This window comes from Schistocerca piceifrons, chromosome 3, assembly GCF_021461385.2.
Source record: "Schistocerca piceifrons isolate TAMUIC-IGC-003096 chromosome 3, iqSchPice1.1, whole genome shotgun sequence".
In the NCBI taxonomy this organism is placed as follows: Eukaryota; Metazoa; Arthropoda; class Insecta; order Orthoptera; family Acrididae; genus Schistocerca; species Schistocerca piceifrons.
In genome coordinates, this window is record NC_060140.1 from 608,918,521 (window position 1) to 608,934,766 (window position 16,246).

Genomic DNA, 16,246 nt, shown 5'->3' on the forward strand with positions numbered 1-16,246 from the left:
TGGTCACAACGGACGCCGATGCGTGCTCTCAACGTGCTCGCATGCTGGCCACGATGTTCTCGTGGTAGGGCGTTCCGTTCCTCCACCAGCCTGCTCGATGGTCATTGATGCATGTGGACGTGATGCAGTACGCCTGCCTAACGCATCACGCACGTACTCGATGCAATTTAAGTCGGGGAAAAGGCCTTATTCCTCTCTTTTCAAGAGCTCCTCCACCCGCGCAGATCGATGCGGTCGTCATTGCCATATATAAAAATAAACTCAGGGAGGAATGCGCCCCTCAAAATACGCACCTGGGGAAGGACTACAGTGTCACAATAACGTTGACCGTTGAGTGTACCGAGCTCCAAGATTTGGACGTCAGTATGTCCACGCAAGATTATACTTCCCTACACCATGACACCTGGACCACCAACACGATCACGTTCGACAATGCTGGGCGTACCCTCGTATGGCGAGGCGTGGGAACACGTATTGCGCCCAGGAACGTTGTCGAACATGACCGGTTTCGTGGTCCAGGCGTTATGGCCTGGGGAAGCATAATGTTGAATGGGAATAATGGTCTCCAAATCTAGGAACACGGTACACTCACCGGTCCATGTTACTATGACCTGTACTCTTTCCCTGCGTGCGTATTTTGTCGGGTGCATTCGCCCCTGACTTCATTTTTATGGATGCCAATGCATCGAAGAGCGCAGGCGGAGGAGCTCTTGGAACGAGAGGATATTCGGTGTATGGAGTGGTCTGCACGTTCCCCCGACTTAAATGCTATCGAGCAGGTAAGAGTGTTGGGGAGAGGTATTGCAGTGCCTCCACATGCAGTTGTCAGGCGGGGGTGGCGAAGGAATGGAACGACCTCACAACAACTCCTTTACCATCTTGTGGCCAATATGCGAGCATGTTGCAGAGCATGCAACGCCATCCCTGATGAACAGATACGCTATTAAGGACCATACTCCGCCTTTTTCAATGTCGAGGGTATTATCAAGACTTCATATATTAATATCCTTTGAATAAAAGTGTCATTTCTGTTCGTCTGAATGCGTATTCCTTTCAATTACCTTCTGCGTTATACTGTAGCAGTTCTTTGTATGAATGGTCCAAGTTCCATATTACGTGGCCAAGACACATGATGCGAAAGTTACTTTGACCCTTACATTTTTCACGTCAGTGTATATATTGCTGAACTATGCAGCTGACGTACCTATTTACGAAAACAAATGGTTTGGTCCTTAGACGTAAAAGAACATTCCCACAATATAAACGTTCGCGAATGACTGCAGTGACACCATCTTTCCTAAAGCCAAAATTGAAGAATTCTGTCGGGAACGTCTAGTATTCTCCACAGCGATCACCAAGTAACTCTTTCTCTCGCTCAAAAGTATCTCCGCTGTTCGATTTAGATATGTGCATCTGTGTGTTGGTCCCGCTTTTCCTGTTTCCTTATCTGGATCAAGATCCTTTGATTACTTTTAGTTACGGATTTGCTTTTTGCAATGAACGTCAAAGGTAAAGAATCCCTAGCGCCAATTTGTGATATAGTGTGAAATATTAGCTTGTATTTTTGCTGTCGGAATTGAAGATAATGTGCTAAGGAATGTGAACAAGGCGATGTTTATCCTCTCTGCACAAAAATGGAAAACAAAGGTTGAGCAATCGTTGTAAGTTTCTCTAGGTCACTAGTATCTCCGCAGTATTAAGTCCATAGCGTTGTAAACACACTGTAGTCCTTCGTGTAGTTTAAAACGTAATGCGCCAAAGATGCCTCTTGCAACCTGCGCATTCCTGGGACGCCGAGATTAGAGCACACCACAAAATTGGCTTCACTGATTTTTGAACACGTGCCTTTTTAAGGCTTTAGCGAAGGTTCATATTGAGCCACTACAAGAGCGATCATGAGTTTTCACCCCACAACAGTCCGACATCTGCCTTTAACTGCACGACGAAATGCACCGGCGTTTGTAAGGCAATTGCCTGCAGAAATTACAGCAGCAGTTTCGTGACGAACCGCGTATCATCGACTCAGAACAGTTGATAATGTCAACTGTGTATGTGCGTGCGTGCGTGTGTGTGTGTGTGTGTGTGTGTGTGTGTGTGTGTTCCCCTCACGTCACTGCTATGATCCTCTTATTTATTGTAGAGTTAGCAACTCCGATACTGGCTCATGAACGAATGTAGGAATGTGCTCTAGTCTCAGAAGATTGAATCGTGAATAGAGGAATGAATGAGGAATGTGCTCTCCACAGACAAATCTACTGGAAGTCTGCTGAATGATTTTCGCCGCACATTCATCCGCGAGGAAAAATGCCAGCCGGAGAAATCAGAGGATCGCTGTGGAAAGAGTGATGGTGCTGGTGGCGGTGAAGCCTTTGTGAGGGAAGGCATCATGATGTAAGGGGGTACGAAGCTCCCCATCTTGATGGTCGTTGCACACGGTTAACGAAAGAGCACAGATATTCGACACTGTAACAACACTCGCGACCTTTTGCAGATAAAGGTCAATAATACTCGACCACATCGGGCTGCGCTGGTGGATGAATGTGTTGCATGTGAACATACCCACCGGCTGCACTGTCCAGGGATGTCTCTGGATTTGAAGCCTATAGTGAGTCTCCCGGAAAGCATTGTGGGAGATTAACTGCAGCCAGCCAGCTACTTTGCTTTCTTTTGGAGAGGTGTAGCTTCGATTTGAAAACTTTTCTAGTAACATAATTTGAACATGGTTGCATGTCAAATGTCATAAGCTGTCATTAACCTTATCCTAGTTCAATAACTCTTCCGATAGCCTGTTCAGGAAATATGCACTCTTTCCCTATGTTTAACTTTTAGACGCTATTGTAGGGAAGCTTGCTTTCTTGCTCAAAAGGATATTTAGTCGGTTAATAATGCTGTAGCTAATATATTTGTTCCTTCGTATTTGTAAACATGGTATAAAGTGAATTTGTGGACGAAAGTCAGCGAAGCATAATAATTTAAACGGGTTTATTCGATGGTGGCTTGGTAAAGTCGGCGACACTAACTATGACATACTGCTGTCGGGAAGAAGAAATCGGAAGTTGTTAATTTTCATGGGGAAAGACATGGGACTCTCGGTATCAATTGCGGAATCTACAGCAGCGAAGTCTTAATTCTCCATAGTGATCATTAGAATTGTGCGTTCGCCCGTTTTCCGACGTCCTCCTCCTTCCAGCTGCTGAAGTATGACCAACACCATTTTGTCTTCATTGCTTTGGCCTCATACTAGCCCTCTCTGTATGTGTCAATACATTTATTATAACGCTTGATTATAAAGCCAAGAATGTAAGTAAAACGAAACGCAAATACTGACGGTTTGTCTGCGCCCCTCAGATACCCTGGCGACGATTAGTATGTTATGCACACTGAATCAAATCCCATACTGTCAGTAAGGGATACAGCGTCCGCCGACACGCATAGCTTATGTAGAAATGCCGTCCTTAATTTTGGTTGTGTTCACATGTGACTGGAACACTGATAAAAATCACTGCATGAATAACAAGGGAGTAAGGAATGGAAATGAAAAGGGATGGGAAAGAGACAGGAAGGAAATAATAATTTCCAGACGCACAGGGCATTGCGGCAATGCAGTGGTGAGGGTTGAAAATTTATGCTGGACTGGGACTCGAACCTTCCCTAGAACGGTTGCCTTAACCGCCTCGGCCATTCGGACACATTTTCCGTAAGAGCCAAATTCCCAGCTTAGCCACTCGCCGCAATGCAACGACACCCGTCCATTAACCCCCTACTGGCAGGCTTCTGATTTCCGTAGCAGCTCGGACGTTGGTCGTGCATCCGCACTGACACTTTTTCAAACTGCGGTCGCGGCTATAGGTATATAGACATGTGTGGTGTCTGTTCTGTGGCACATGTTCGACAAAAGAGACACCACTCGTATCTATAAAAGTCACTGCTCCTGGGTGTGACAGCTGGCAAGTGAACAATCCCTTCACAACACATTCTGTACTTACATGAAACTTTCTATAATGGTGGTACGCAAATGGGACACCACGCAGAAAAGTCCTGGTGGGGTGGAGTGACACGAAATGCTTCAGTCTTAATGTACTTCAGGAAAAACCCCACGACATAAACGGCTCAAAATTTGCAACGCCCTCATGACTTGCTTGGTTTAAATTGGAAACCTCTGACCAACAGTGCAGCAATACGTACCGCTTCATGTGCGATGGATGTAAAAGTGAACCTGCAGTTCACAAGAACGCTCTGTCTCTCCAATCCTGGACGGGACAATGCACTATTCAGTCTGTAAACATGGTTCGACAGGTCGTTTCGAGCTTAAAACGTGCATACGGATTTCGGCACGGAGATTGTCCGCGATATTGGCTTGCACCGCAGCTACATAATTCGAATAACCAACTTCTTCCACGAGGCAGAGAACATCGAAGATCTGCCACATAGCGATCGCTTGCAGTCATGAACACCAGCTGAAGACAGCTACCTAGTAATTATTGCTAGCAGGTCCACCGAGGGGAATGCAAGAGAACTACGTATTCATTTTTTTGGATGTCTGCGTCGACCCAGAGAGTACTCAACCGTCTCCACACCATAAATTTGGCCTCTGGGTGTCAATTACTACCAACAGCACAACAATGCCCCCGTCCCTTCGCCGACACCGCCGTGCTCCTGGGATGGAATCGGGTTGTCTTCGGCGACGAGTGCAAGATTTGCCTGGCGCCTGATGATCTGTCATAGAAAAGTGTGAAAGCGGTCGGTAGCAATGTACGTCTCAGGTATGCAGTCCCACGGGTTTGGCACGAAGGTGAATCAGTCATATTTTGGGTCGGTATCATGTACGGAAGTCTGACTGGGTTCATCGATGTCGAGTGTTATGGGTAACTAGAAGACAGTACTGTATCTGGACGAGATCTTCCAATATTTTGTCCGGAGCAACACATCACACCCGTCTCAAGAAAATTTTCCTCCAATCGCCAGGAATCACAGGAGATGAACGGCCTGCGTTATCTGCTGAATGAATGCGACCTAGCGTGCTTGGGACTAATTGATACTCATGCTGCGTCGTCTTAGGAACTCTCTTCAACAACTGGGTGACCACAGGATGGCCGTCGTCTAAGAGAGGGACAGGCTGTAGCAGTAATGTCAGTTTGTCTCACCCTTTTTGTAGACACCGTGCCAACGATGATCCACGTACGCTACGAGGCCTGGGGTGGAGAAACACGATATCTAATGTTACCAAGCTGTAAATACTCAGTAAATCTTCGAATAAGTTTCATGGTGCATTCATAGATCTTTTCCCATCGACTTTAAGCCTATGCACATTCACAGGCGGTTGAAAACATTTTTCCGAGCAAATTATACGACGCATTTGTTAATGTCTGTATCTCCGACGTCTTTCCATGGTCAGTAGGCACATCAGATCGCCAAAACCAAAACAGTTCTGTTTCCAGTCCTCTTAATGGGTTTATTAATCAGTGTGGTTCCAAAACCGAATTGTATTTCTTGACAAGGCGTTGCAGAGCAGCGTTGTATATCAATTGTTAAAGATGAATGCCGCTTTTAGTTAATTCTTTACCGGAAGAGGATGTGACAAACTGACGGTTTAAGTAGTGTTTTAGCTACACTGAGCTTAATTTCAATCGCAAGTACCTCATGACGACTAGTTTTTATTTGTCTGTATATAACATGCATGACATCTATACATTGCGATAATTAATTTGGTATCGCTTTTTGGGAGCTACAGAATAGCACAGCACTTAAAAGAATTATAGTCGCATACAGTAAAAGTAAACTATTTGGTCAGTACAAAAGAAAACCCTATTTCAAACGAAACGAAATTGCTGCATACAAGCAAAGTAGATCAGCGACTGAGATTGTTCTGTAAGAACGAGCACAACGGTAAGAAGCTCTAAAGTTCTTTCATTTGTCGACTGTATCGTGAAGGATAGGCAAATGCTCACTCTGGTACAATTTGGACATTTCCAAATTAAAGGGTGACAATTATTGAACTATATGAAATAAAATCGTCATAACTTCTGAACGGTCTGCGTTAGGACGCTGAAACTGCACGGTTGTCCGCGCGACGTGATGGGAATTAGTACGAGCATGGTTGGTACGATCCAGAGACGAAGCCCACTTTCATTTGAATGGATTGGTCAATAAGCAAAATTGGTGCATTTGGGAGACTGAGAATCCGCATTTCGCGATCGAGTGATGGAATAATGGGTGCGATATTCCTTGATAGCACGATGACTACCGAATGGCACGTGAAGGATTTGGAAGATGATTTCATCCCCATTATCCAAAGTGACCCTGATTTCGACAAGATGTGGTTCATGCAAGACGGAGCTCGACCCCATCGAAGCAGGAGAGTGAAGTGCTTGAGGAGCACTTTCGGGACCGCATTCTGGCTCTGGGGTACCCAGAGGCCAGTGGCTTGGATCTCGATTGCCCGCCATATTCTCCGGATCTGAACACATGCGACTCCTTTTCATGGGATATGTTAAAGACAAGATGTACAGCACTAGCCCCAAAACCATTGATGAGCTGGACACAGCCATTCAGGAGGTCGACGACAGCATCGATGCTCCGACACTCCAGTGGGAAATGCAGAATTCCGGTATCCGTCTGCGCTACATCGTCGCCAATGATGCCAGGTATATCGAACATGTCAGAACCTAAATCCGAATATCTGTAGTCACGTTTACATGTTGAATAAAGTGTGTGCACGCAGTAGTTTGTAACCAGTTTATTTTTTTTAATATAGTTCAATAATTGCCACCCCGTGAGTGGTTGTACCTCCATGCAGCTACCAGTTTTTTCGCTTTGGTTTAATACTTTGTCTTGTTACCAACCATCCAATTTCTTTATCATGCAGAGACGGCTATGTCAATCAATGAAACCTTCTTTGTACCTTTTATAAAGCGTTAAGAAGCAGCTGGCGAAAACCGTATTTACTTACCGGAAAATCAATGTTACCTGATGAAGAACGACTTTAACCTGTTACGCCTTTCGTGAAAGTCTGAAATTGAGACTGATTTCACGTTATTTCTAACGGCACATTTTACCAGAGAATCTTTACTGGACCAGAATGACGTTTCTGTGCTGAACACCTTAATATGGTTGCCCAAGAACGAACGGTCATCTCTCATCAGTGGTGGATCTACGTATCTGCGAGTCCTCTCACTTAGGTGTTCTCTCACACTATGGCACCTGTGTCTTTACCTCCAGCTCCACTTCCAACTGGCTGGACGGTTCTCTCTATACAGGTGCAAGCTGAGATCCACTCTGCAGAGAAAACCGGGACTTGGCCCAAACGACGACCCCCGTCACCCTGGCGCTCACAGACGCTCCCTTGGGTTGTACATGGGTCACAGGAGAAGCCACACTCAACATCCGCCAATTTACCCTACGTTTTATGATACGCCTTCCTACTTTCCCACCCATCAAGAAGTACCTGAAGGAATACAACATTCTGTGGAGTGGATGGCCTATTATCTAGCTCAACAGGAGACTAAGCTGCCCTCTTCGCCACGATACTTTGGAAGACATTTCTACTTCATTTTTAATATTAGGATCCACGTCACACTCCTTGATTTCCACATTTTTCACGTGCATGCAGCTTTATTTTGCTTCATAATTTGGGATCAATTTATGGTGTGTACTGTTCGAAAAACATGTAGTTTCGTCTGCTTGGTTTCTTATCCGTTCATCTTTCCTTTTTATCATTTATATATTTGAAACGTATAGTTTAGTTAGAATTCAGTTACTTTGCTAACCCTGATTTAATTTTTTATGCTTGCAACTTTATACTCTGCCAAAACTATGCATGAAACTTGACACTCACTGCTGTACACTATACAAAAATGTAGTGTTAAAACGAAATACGAATACAGTGACAGATCTGACAGGTACCTCTCGTAATCTGCATACAGTGGTTAGCCTCATGACATCCGTTTCAGTTTTGAACAAGTTACACATAAATATAGAAACAATTTAACGTACTGATGAGTTCGGAGAGGTAAGCGCTCTCCGACTACACTGAACTGCTTGAATTCGTGATGATGATTATTAGTGTTTTAGGGCGCACAACAGCGAGGTTATCAGCGCCCGGCTTGAATTCGTGACTGGACTAGAAGCTAGATGAAAAATATTTCAAATGACACGAAGCGTCATGGCGAGGATCAGGAACACACAAATCTGACATAACTTCGCTCATTTCACGGAATGCATCTGCACAAAAGCGTGTGGGACATCCCAGAGGTTGAGACTTTGAGAGTCATACACGGAACGAGCAGAGTTCAGTTCCACACTCGTTTAGGTCTTCCTCAAAATGGAGAAGAGTGATTGTGTTTTTCTAAGAATAGATTACGGCCATCACCCACTCCATTCTTCAACCGACGTGGCGCTTGATTTCTAATGACCTCACTTCCCACCCCTTTTTTCTTCTCTTTTGCTGCTACACATCTAGAAAAGTGATCGTAATGGACATTCCTTGAGACAGTTGCCCCGCTTTCCACCTACGGGGAGTTGCCGGTCCCTGGACTTCCCTGACAGAGACGTCCCAGACCACGCACCCACGAGGCGCGGCTCAGAGACGTCGCAGATCGCTGGGGCAAAAACCGCTGCATGCTGCGGTGCGGCCGCGGCCGGGGCCGCAGCCGGCTGGCAGCGAGCGGTGCTAACTACCCTGGAGGCCCCTGGCCCCAACTTTCAATTTGGCACACATTATAATGCGGCGGGTCCGGCCCGCCAGCCGCCACTTCTCACAGTCGGCGGGCCGCGCCGACGCTGCTTTCGCGCATTCCTTCGCAGCCGCTCGGCAGTCGGACCGCCCCGTTGTGTGTTTCGAGTACTCTGCTGAGCCTCCGTGATGAAAAAGCTGCCAAAACGCGATTCAAATTGCTGCAAGCGAAGAGTCTGGCAATAAAGATGACTCGATAGAGCGCACCGACGGCCAACATCCGACGCGGTAGATTACTTCGGCGTTTTATTCCTAGCATCTCTCCATACAGTCAAAAAAATGGTTCAAATGGCTCTGAGCACTATGGGACTTAACATCTGTGGTCATCAGTCCCCTAGAACTTAGAACTACTTAAACCTAACTAACCTAAGGACATCACACACATCCATGCCCGAGGCAGGATTCGAACCTGCGACCAGAGCGGTCACGCGGTTCCAGACTGAAGCGCCTTTAACCGCACGGCCACACCGGCCGGCTCCATACAGTCAATTCAGTTCCCCTTGTGAGTTCATCTCTACAGGGAAAGAGCTCTTCATCTCACGGCGGACAGCTGACACGACGGCTGACATAACTCCTCCGTGATCTGAAGCCTTTCAAGTGATTATCCTTTCCTTTGAGCGAATGTATCACGAAGATATTCACACTGAATTGACAAAAACATTTATCTACATTATACTTTGTACGTAGTGATTCACTTACAGAGATATGGGTTTGATACGTATTGGATAATACGAACAATACACCATTGCTTGTTTCTACGTTTAAATTTCCTACGAGCATTAACGCAAATTCTAATTCGGCAGGTGAGTAATACAATGTATCCTTACCACACGAACTTGGCTCTACCTCTCAATAAGCGTCAACCGCATTCTCGACAAACGTTAAGGAGTACTGGACAGTTTCGTGCACGCCAACTGTTCCGGTACTTCGTGTCTGGATTCAGTCACAGCTAAGATTGGCTAATGGGGAGCGAAAAAGTGACATTGGAAAACGTGAAAAAATAGTATGTAAACAGATTAGACGCTGATTACACACTTTAGTCTTGAGTCATACCTCGTGTTCATCACATGGAAGTGAGGTCTGGCGAGGGAGTCGGCTTATAAATGTATTGCTTCCTGCAACAGCGGTCTCGATACACGCCGTTGTTCGTCATTACATTTTCTTCCTCTTTGGCTTCTTGCTGTGAACCTGAGGCATAGTCGTCGTCCTCGAGACAGCCACTGACGGAGTGGCAGCGGAACTGAGGACTCCGAATTGATAATCGCTTATTTGCCATTCTTCAAGAGCTCCGAACTGCGTGCCGGAACTGAACGATCAGAACGCATTGTCATGCGCTTAAATCGTCTCAGCAGCGTGCAACGCTGCCATATATCAGTGTCCATACTGAAAACGTTATTCCCTCATCATCGAACAGGTGAATCTACATTGAGATGGGATAGACAATGCAAACTCGTTCCTTTCTAAGACACTGCATGCATTTATCGACTGGAAACGACACATACTTCTCAGAACTTTGACAAAGAGGGTGAAGATCAACTGTGCTGCAACTGTGACATCTGAGAGACCTTGCAGCAACTTTCAAATAAAGTAATGACATATATTTCCCGTGTGTTAAGTGTGAGCTCTCGGAGAAGAGAAGTAAGGATGCCGGTTCTCCAAACAGCGGTTTCATAATGTCGAAGGAAATAAGTCAGTTACAACGTAGCACGAGCTCGTGTACGACAGGAATTGAAAAGCGCGCGATTTCCAAAGGAGTCATCCAGGCAGTTCTCTTCATTGGGTCAGGAAAACAACGCAAATCTACGATGTATTGTGATTATCAGCAAGGATCTGAAATTCGCACCTTATGAATGAAAGTCCACTGCCTTGAAATGTGAACGTAATGACGTGTGTAATGACCGGTTAACTGAACTTCGTGATTTTTTATGGGTTATCTTATTTACTTTTCAGTTGCGGTACAATAATGTTAGTGAACTTGCTTTCACCAACCCAAGTAGTTGCAACCCAAGAAGCTTAAGCAGATCACTTACCTTGCAAGATCTCTTGACACCAAAATGAGACCATGTTCAATAGATGGCTGCACGGGGAGAAATAAGCATTCTCCATTCAGATATCCCAGACCCCCGTCTAGATCAACATCCATACTCTGCAAACCACTGTGAAGTGCATGGCAGAAACACCAGTTTTTAGCATTTCTTGCCGTCCCATCAGCATATGGAGCGTGGAAGAATGATTTCTTGAAGACCTCTGCGCGCTGGAGTAAGTCTAAACTTTTCGATCCCAATGGGAACTATACGTAGGAAGGTTACAGCCTAGTGTATGCCTAGATTTCTCACTTAATACTGGTACTCGTAACATCGTAGACTTTCACGGGATGGTTTACGTCTACCTTCAAGCGTCTGTTGCGTCAGGTTTTCACCATCTCTGTGCCGCCTCTCCCAATGGCTCAAACAAACTTGTGACCATTCGTACTGTCATACTGTATTCGAACTTCCTCCGAACTAGCGACATGGCATTCACCCATCGCGTATCGTCTAGGCGATTGCGACTGCGTATCCTCAGCGAGCTGTAGACAATAACAATGTCACGTCTGGTTCCCAGAAAATAAAACGCAAATTTGCACGATTGCCATTGCACTCCAAATTTACGGAAGCTCGAAACTATTTCAAAACTTTAGCGATTAAGAGACAAGATTCTTCCAGCAATGGCGTGACGAGGTGCGGAAACAATTTTGCGCGTAACAGGTGAGAGCATGGAAAGAGCGTGCTCGCAGCAAGGTATGGGTGTGCCGACCAGACATGTGGCATGAGCCGCGTGGCGCGTCTCGGCCTGGGGCGATGCGGCCCTTGCAGAGCACACGTCTGCAGGGCTGCTCGCCGCAAAGCGCGCAGGGCAGCATCCGCAAGCGCCTCACACCCCCGCAACCACGTGCGCCAGCCACACATCTGTCAACGCTACTCAACCCTTTTACCATAGCATCATTGTTGGTGCACATTTATTAGTATAACACTTGTTCATAACATGAAGTGAAAGCTGTCACTGCTGTACTGGGCAAATCACTACTTCCTTCTCTGAATGTTGTCTTTACAATTACCAATAGCGACTACTATATGACTGCTTGCAAAATTGGGTCCCACACTTTTAAGCGCCTACGTACATGACACTGCACTTCGTTTCCACTAAGCAAAACATTTTTTCTCCTTACGTACATGTATCACAAGCGACGCCATTTTTTTACCTCTGCAATGAAATTTACATTGTTGGAAAGCAAATGAAGCAAAGCAGAAAAACAGTTACGTATGCACATATGCACAATGAAATCGGAACCTCTGAACTTTTTGATACGAAAGATGATCTCGCCTACAAATGAACGTTAACGTCGTAGAAGCTAGCATTACGCGAATTTATCAAGAGGACGAGATCCGTTACAAAGATTCTCTGTAATCACTACGTAATTCGATAATTTGCATTGATGATTAATCAAGCGTAACACAGTCCCTGTTTGCAACTCTAGCGATTTTAAACACACATTTAGCATGCACAGAAAAGGCGGGCTGCAGACAGTGAAATAATCTGTAAGTCGAGGCAGAGAAAGCAGTCGCGGGTGATAGCAAAAGCGCAGCAGTAGCGCGTCGTTAACTGATTACTTACCGAAACTGCGACTTGTACGCGTCCAATTTACACCCTGCTGCTTTATCCCAGGACAGCGAACGACGTGGCAGCGGTTTATTCCAAGAGTCTCCTCCGCCGAAGCTGCAGTGATGTTGCACAAGTGACATGGCGACTATCAGCGGCCGCAGTCTGCATAGTAACACGGGTGTACGTCACGGGGCCTCTCCGCACGGCCGCGGAGCCGGCCGAGGAGGAGTGCGCTGGAGGGGGGCGACCTTCGCCGGCTCCTGCCCGCCGCTCAATAGGAGTCAATCGCCGCAAAACAGCGCATTACACGCCCGAATCGCGTGCATCGCGACCTTTGGCAGCCGATGGATCCACAAAGGTGCACGTTTTCGACCTGGAAAACAATGAGAAAATTCTTCATTAGTCCGAAAGTCGGGACTGGGAGAGCGAGGTGGGGGGCCTAATGGAGGGGAGACAGATGCTGAGTGATCTCAGGGCAACATGGCCGCCGGCCTTGCGAAAAGGAGAAAAAAAAGTCGCGAAGCCAGCGCCGCGCCGCGGCCGCCTGACGAACTCGGCGCTCGGCTCGCCACGGCAAGACAAAATGGCCGTCGCTCAGGCGCGGCTTCGCCGTATTTCGCGGGTTCAATAATTTTTTCCGTGGCTTTCGAGGTGAATAATTCAACTTTTTTGTACGTAATACGGTGTTCCGAGAAATGATGCATCTTATGGTGCAATGAAAGTTAACTGCCGAAATTTAGATTACTCTTAAAAAATTGATTTACGGGTACCCACGTGGCGTAGAATGCTCCGCTATACAAAAAACACAAAACTGATAATTTTTAGACGCTTTAAAACATTAATGCACCGTTTCTAATAATTATTTTTAGAAAATAATTTTCACGACTTCTGAAAATTACTTCTAAAAAAATTATCACATTTTTGTGACGTAAGTAGTGGAAGGTGATCGGGATCACATGGCATTAATTTACATTAAGAGTGTTAATCCGAGTGAAATGAAATAAAGTGCACAGAGAAACACGAGAAAATACTGGCAAACGACACTGATATGTAACATGATAGCAAGCAAACTGTACCATTCGAAAATTTAAGCAAAGGGAAAGAAACAACACTTGCAATAATTTTGTTTGTAACAATTCAATACACAATCTATGGTGATGGAAACGACAATATATTGCTTACACGTTAATTGTCTGACATTCATATACTGACTACAACAGCGTTTATGTCTCTAAATACGATAGCAGCTCGTCGGCATCGAAGGGTTGTTCTTAACAAAGAGAGTTGGAGTTGAAGTGTTTGCCATCTAAACTGAAAGAAGAAATTCAAAACATACACTTTCTAAATGCACGAAAGTAATATAAAATGTAAAATATGTGATACTCCCAGACGAACGAAATTCCGCGTTCAATTTATGCTGAAATTCGCGGCGAAACCGAGGGAAGTGTGTCAGTTGAGCAGAGCGCGGGCCTCGGGCACCCTCTGCGGGCCCCTCAGACATGTGCTGTGCAAAAAGTCCAAAACCAGCCGGCGGCCTATTTGATGGATGAAAGGAATCGCGTACAGCCACTGCACCCAGGGCACACACTCTATGGCTCTAATATACACCATCCTCCATTTTTTCGTCGTCAGTTGCAAGGGGTTGAAACGAAGTGAACAAATATCTGGAAAAATGGCCAGGATTCGCGATATAGTCTTCAAATTATTGGGGTCACCGCCCAAATGGTAGCCCCACCCGTGTTCTCCAGCAAATAATCACTCTTATTATAAAATTTGTTCGCAGTGTTGCAAAGTCCAATGATGTACATTTTGGAATAGTTATACAAAACTGAGAATTTGTCTAAGGATGAAAAAATGTCTGAAATATAACAATCAGATATCGTCAAATGAGTCAAAATTAATACATCGAAGTGATTTTTGGGGTAGCTAGACTGATACACATTTGTGATGGATTAATATGATCCATAAGACAGCTCATTTTGAGGCAACGCTGGCACAGAAAACTTTGGTCAGAGTGATATCCGGTGACCGAACGCGAACATTGCGTATGCCATTGCTCAGTTCTCTCAGAATACTCCCTCTACCACCCCTGCCTAAATACTCCATCATGTGATTTGTTGACAATGAGCACTTATTCAGAAGAAACTGCAACATGAATTCAATGAACACGGAAAAATGGCTGCTCTTGGATAACATTTCCTTAAACATTGAACAGAAATGTGTGCACTATTTAGTAGGTTTCATGTTCAATAAACTTCCCTCAGAATTGAAAAAAGAGTGATAGCTCCAAGTCTTAAAATCTGTGATGAACCTTTTTTTGTGGCACTTACCTTCTGTTCTGGTCAGAAGTTTCTCACAGTAGTTGTGAACTTTTCTCTGTAACGTGTTATATTTATTCGCATACTCTCACAATTTGTGTTTGATTAATTCTTTTTCCTGTACAGTTTCTAATCAGCGTTCTTTAACAACTATGTACTATCTCGTTACATGACTCAGTATCTTTGGCCCGCATGGTCTCACAGAACCCGATAAATAAACAAAATAAAAAATAAAATTCCGAATTCGGCGGAACCGAAACACCAGAGGTTAAGACTACACTTCGCATAGCAAACCCGATGTGAAATAGAAAATAGTCAGTACCGCAACCACAGTGCCAGACTGTGGTAACGTACTCGTATTAACATATTATCAACGCGAGCATATACGAAAATTCACAGGGATTACTACCCTGAAACGACATGCTGCCTTCTCTATTTCTAGGAATTGTCGACGTACGGTACGTAAACAACATGTACTAAATTTTTATCAGCAACCCTCCGATAACGGACGTAGCGTACCACTTTTGGGTGAGCCAGTGGGTGTCGTGGCGTCGTTAAGGGAGGCACTGCTAGTACACTAACATACCAAACATGACGGCTCATCTGCGAATACCAGCACTCCACCGTGACCCATTCCGTGATAGTGCTTTTTAACTGTTCTCGCAAAATGCTATATAATAATAAATCTTTAGCAAGGAGATATGTTCGCTTTTTTATACCGTTGTGAATTGTCTCCACTAATCAGTTTCCAATATAACATTAACTTGAATAATATATGAATGTCAAAATTTAGATTTTCACGTTTGAAATGGATTTAATCTTTGATGCAGTAGGTGAATTTGACATTGACCTTAGACAAGAGGTGTGATGAACGAAACGGAGACTAGTAAGGACACAAACTCAATTTCCCAAAGGAAAATAGTTATCATTCAGATATTGCTCCTTGTAGATGTCTTCAAATACCACAGATTAGTAACACCAAAAATTACAGTACATTGTACAGGCGAAATTATTAGAATCTGTCACGTTTCAGACAGTTACTGATATCCAAATTCAGTAACTGCGATGTGGATTTACGCGGTGAGTGAATACTATAGCCACGGTTTTAACAGATATCCTTAATTTCAGTGCACTCAGTATGAGACAGGACACCGTACATAAACGAAACTTAATTAGCTCTCTAATCACTGATAACGTTTTGACGTAGAAGCCATTGCATTAGTTCCTTTAGTAATCTAGAGGATGCTTGTCGCTACATTTCTCTCTCCCCAATGTTTGAGTCACACTAGGTCTCTTGGCATTTCTGAAGTGCTATCACAAATGAAAATTGAGAGTAGTAAAAAAATGTATTACCTATTGAAGATATTGTGATGTATATGTTTTTGTATCCGAAAAACAGCATTCCTGGAACATGAGCTGAGAATTTACTACGATCACGAGCAGCTAGGAGTAATAATTTTAACTAGGAAGACAGTGATGATTAAGTACGTATGATACCGGCAACGATATTAGCTTACAAAAACATTAAATGCGACCCCATTTGAGTGCGCTCCATCGT

General features: G+C 44.7%; 1 long non-coding RNA gene across 1 annotated transcript in view; it reads right to left on the bottom strand.

Moving 5' to 3' along the window:
• LOC124789601 overlaps window positions 1-12,521 on the bottom strand; it is a 154,153-nt gene extending 141,632 nt beyond the window's left edge. The window contains exon 1 of the long non-coding RNA XR_007016143.1: window positions 12,383-12,521. This is a non-coding gene — a long non-coding RNA (uncharacterized LOC124789601). The remainder of the gene's footprint in view (window positions 1-12,382) is intronic.
• Between the last annotated feature and the right edge of the window lie 3,725 nt (window positions 12,522-16,246).